The sequence below is a fragment of the Galendromus occidentalis genome, unplaced genomic scaffold (assembly GCF_000255335.2).
Source record: "Galendromus occidentalis unplaced genomic scaffold, Mocc_1.1 scf7180000077474, whole genome shotgun sequence".
NCBI lineage: Eukaryota > Metazoa > Arthropoda > Arachnida > Mesostigmata > Phytoseiidae > Galendromus > Galendromus occidentalis.
The window spans coordinates 236027-240250 of NW_003805462.1; the positions used below are offsets into that span (position 1 = coordinate 236027).

General features: G+C 52.3%; 1 long non-coding RNA gene across 1 annotated transcript; it reads left to right on the forward strand.

Moving 5' to 3' along the window:
* Window positions 1-1905: 1905 nt before the first annotated feature.
* On the forward strand, window positions 1906-2676 carry LOC100901552 (uncharacterized). Its single transcript, XR_001951198.1, has 3 exons — window positions 1906-1940; window positions 2062-2283; window positions 2410-2676. It is a non-coding gene; the product is annotated as an uncharacterized LOC100901552 (long non-coding RNA).
* Window positions 2677-4224: the final 1548 nt, after the last annotated feature.

Sequence of the window (4224 nt, forward strand, 5' to 3'; positions counted from 1 at the left end):
GTGGGGGACTGTTCGCGTTGTGCACGCGCCGAAAATTGCGCATCCGGTGCTTCGACTGAGAATGCTGAGGCAGATTCCCGACCGTCCGAATCGTCCGAATCGGTCGAATCGTTCCACCGGTCTGACAGCTTCACTCACCGATCTTGTCGATTTCTGAAAGGCGAAGCATCCGACTCCCCTCCGCGTCTTCCACCCTTTGTCCGAGCATCATTTTCGCAACCAGGGCGAGGCAAAGAAGCCCCTTGCGGTTCCGGATATACTCCGTCGAATGTCCACCGGCGGTGACTTATTAGGAGAGAATGCTGCTCGACAGTTCGACACCCGAGTGTGACTGGTTGGAGCGAGCTGTCAGCTCGAGCTCGGAGTCGGTGGAGAAAAGGTGACGGCAGAAATATCCCGCTCCTCGGCCAAGCGGAAAAGCTATTGAGCGAATTAGGTGCCGTCTGTCGTTCCGCTTCGGGATGTCAGCGCGCAACGGAGGCAATAATACTCACTCCGTCTATCTAGTATGTATTAAGAGAAACGGCGAGCAGGGGGCTCCAGAGCGTACGCGTTCGGTCGATTGGCATGACGCTGGCTGAGGTTCTGGCCAAGATTCAGAAGCGACTCAGAGTGTCTGTCGTGAGACTTTCTACCTCACAGGTCAACCTCACCGACAATGGGACGGCACACTCAATGTTTGGGTTCCATGGATGCACCCAACGAAATTCCGATCACTTGATTCTTTTACGTTTAAGCGAGCCGCAACGTCACCTTGAGTTTCGCGGAGCTCTACCTTTACCGAAATTTCGCACAAGAGACTTTCCTCTCTGCCCGACCGGTTCAATTTTCCGCACGAATCCGAGGCGAGTTCGAGGAATCCTCAGCCTCATTGGAGCCGCGGCTTGAATCGGTACCACCTGCCGACGTGCATGACTGGGGATCTTAGGTACACAGGCGGAGCTCAAACTGAGTATCGACGATATTGGAATAATAGTGGTCGATGCTACAAGCTGGGAATACTTCGAAATATAGGCTGGAAGTGGTCGACCAACAGCTCCCCTCGTTGAATTCCGGGCAATCGGACGGCTCAGACCACATGTGGCGGAATTCTCGGACATTCATGATGTGCGTTTGGCCCAAAGAGTAGGAATAAGGTTCTGAATATCCTCTGGAGTAATGGGATGTCGATGCTAGATGTGGTGAATCGATCGGGCCAGTTGACCGGGGCATTGGAACTCGCTAATTGTGACCCCCCTCCCCCATCGTTCGACGCTCTTCCGATGCGTTCTCCGCTGATGATGTTCTGGATTCATTTATGAATACTCAGTCATCCATCAAAGACGACGTTCCATGCTGGGAATCATGGGACTGGTACTCTTCTTGGAAGCACGACACAGTGTCTGTCCTCTATGTCGAATGTTGTTTCCTCTAAGGGAACTTTCAGCGTGGTCATGACTCTATCCTAAGGGGTGCGATAAGCGAATAGGAACAATAGGCTCGTTGCCCCGGCCCCACGTCATTTCTTTTCGCCGGTGTCTCAGAAACTTGTCCCCGGTATTTTCCGATGCTGCCGAAGTTGAAGTTCACTGTAGGTGCTTACGTCACGATACCTCCGAGGCATCGCATGCGTGGTCCTGATGCGTGACGACCATTCCTGATAGGGTTATCATGAATTGAATCCGGTAGGCCGGCTCGGCGACATGAGGCCTGATACATTTCCCTTTGAGGAGCGTGCGCGAAGAAGCGAGGCTGCTTTCGGCGTATTCCAATCTACGTGCCCCGATTCAAAAGTATGAGCCTTCAAAGGGGTCCAACAAGATTAAAACTCCGACATCATCTCAGTCCTGTAAACACACCGCGACGGTCGACAAGACCACCTCGTCGTTTGAGTGAGGGGTATATAAGAGCTGGTCGGCCCCACGGTTCCGTTCACTCCATCCAGGACGACACACAGCAAGGTGAGTCGCGGTAGATGAGCATTCGATTTATGCTTCCTCGACGCTTGTCCGGCGCCTAGTCTCATTCTTTCGAACTCAGGTGGCGGATTCGGATATTTTGCTAATTGTGATGGTTTTCCAGCCTTAGAATGAATTTGAACCTGTCGTCCCTGGTGTTGTTGGCAATCGTAGTCCTCCTCGCCTTTGCAGCTTCGCCTTCGGAAAGTGCGAATCTCGTGAAAAGGCCGCGACTCGACTTCAAAACTTGGTGGAAACAGATATATCCGGCGGTAGCCGAGATGGAGGAAGCCGAGCAGAACGGTCAAGAGAAACGCAATCGAGATGAAGATTATGGTCATCTCAGGTAGGTGCTCCTATATTTTGAGGAGCCGGTCGGCTCATCATGCGCCAGCTAGCCACACGATCAATGGATTCTTGGGAATGGGGGCTCGCATTGATTTCTCATGATTTTCCCACCTGTTCCCCGCAGATTCGGTCGGGCTGGTCTAGGTGACGACTACGGTCACATGCGATTCGGCCGGAGGAAGTAGAAGGTCCTGCGTAGTTCTAGAATCACCGAGACCATGGACGCTCGCAAGAAGCGCCCGAAGATACAGCAGAGAATACTCTAACCCGGCTTCACACAGCAGCGAGGAAACTAAGGGATAACCTCATCACACGACTCAATTCCGACTCCAGAACTTATCGATGACATACAGCATCACGAAGATTGTTCTGCTCGATTGAATAAATTTCGCAAGCCATCTCCGGCGTTCTCCATGAGCTTCGCCAAGACGAACAAATAATCATATTAGTCGATCCGAGTGGCCGAGGACTCCTCCCATATTATTTTCCGTGACTCACATACCATCGATGCATTCAGAGCCTGATGATTAAGATTCCATTTCACTGAACTTGGACTTTAGTCTGAAGAGGAATCTCCAGCACTGAATGACTTCCCGCTGTAAGTGAGCATGGTGTCGCTCTCTATAGGATAATGATGGTTCTTGATTGAGACTCGGAGTCGGTCCCGGCGAGGACGGTTCCGAGATCCGATTGCTACCCGCAAAACTCATCCAGGGAGCACCATTCGGAAAATAGTCTGCTCGCGCTCGCCGGGACCCCACGAAAGCATTGGACCGCCCCCCCCCCCCCCGACCAATCACAAGCTTCACTTGTTTAGTGTCATGAGAGGAACAATGTCCCTTCAGAAGTTCCGAACCGTCTGGTTCGCCCTTGGTGTATGAATGCTTGCGGCACCATATCCGATTCGTCCTAAGTTTACGATGACTACAGCTCAAAAGAATTTGCGTGGGAAGCGCTCCCTTGATGCGATCCGACCGCCCCACACCCCTCGCCCTGATTGACTTTCAGCGATTCAAGAGATATCTCTCCATGGTTTTCGTCTTTTGCATCGCTTCCTCGACGCCTAGGATTGTTATCAAGGTTATGAATCCTCCCTCATTTTCGGGCTTGTCACTTGGGCTGACTGAGCCTGGATTCGATGATGCGACGAATTGAGTTAAGCGCTCTGAACGGAGAGCCTCACCGCTCCTCTGGTATACCTCCCGTTCAGTTGCCTCCAATTGAGGACGCACGTATGGAGTTCGGTCGAGATGAACAGCGGGTCGATTCATCAGAACTCAGTCTTCTAGCTCCGAATCCGCATCAGGATGACAAACAAAAGAATTGGAAACATGAAGTTCCTCCCATCATCAGTCGATGCTTTCTTGGTCGACCCATGGTCGTCGACGGGTTGGACGCATTCGGACGGTGGGGAGATCTGACCTCATCCCTGAGACCCCACCCGTCGGAGGAATCAATCTCGTTCGAACTGCATCATCATCGTCATCATCCGGCGTCAACAAAGTTCACTTGGTCGTGTATCGACAATGGCCTCCCATCCGGATATTCCTGGGTCCCAGCGCCGTGGACGGCTTTCTCATCCGAACTCCTAGGCTCGACCTTCCTCTCCCACATTCCTTTCCTCCGAGAAACTCCCTTTAAGACATCTTCTCTAGTAATTCAGATTGCAACGCGAGTCGATGAGGTCCTCGGCGCTGAAATAGGGCTTTCGGGGGAACACTGCTGGATTCACTTACGGGGACCTTCCGCCCGAATTCCTCTATCTGCTCCGCTGCGCGGTTTGCTGATGCACAGACGATCATCTCTTATCTCACGAGATTCAGCTTGTGGGAAGAGAGTCCCCAGAATCAGAAGCTCCGATATGTTTTTCTCTGGATCCGACTTACGCCGGAGCTTTCACTGAGTTCGAAGTTACCTCCGCAGGATCTAGCTCCACGTG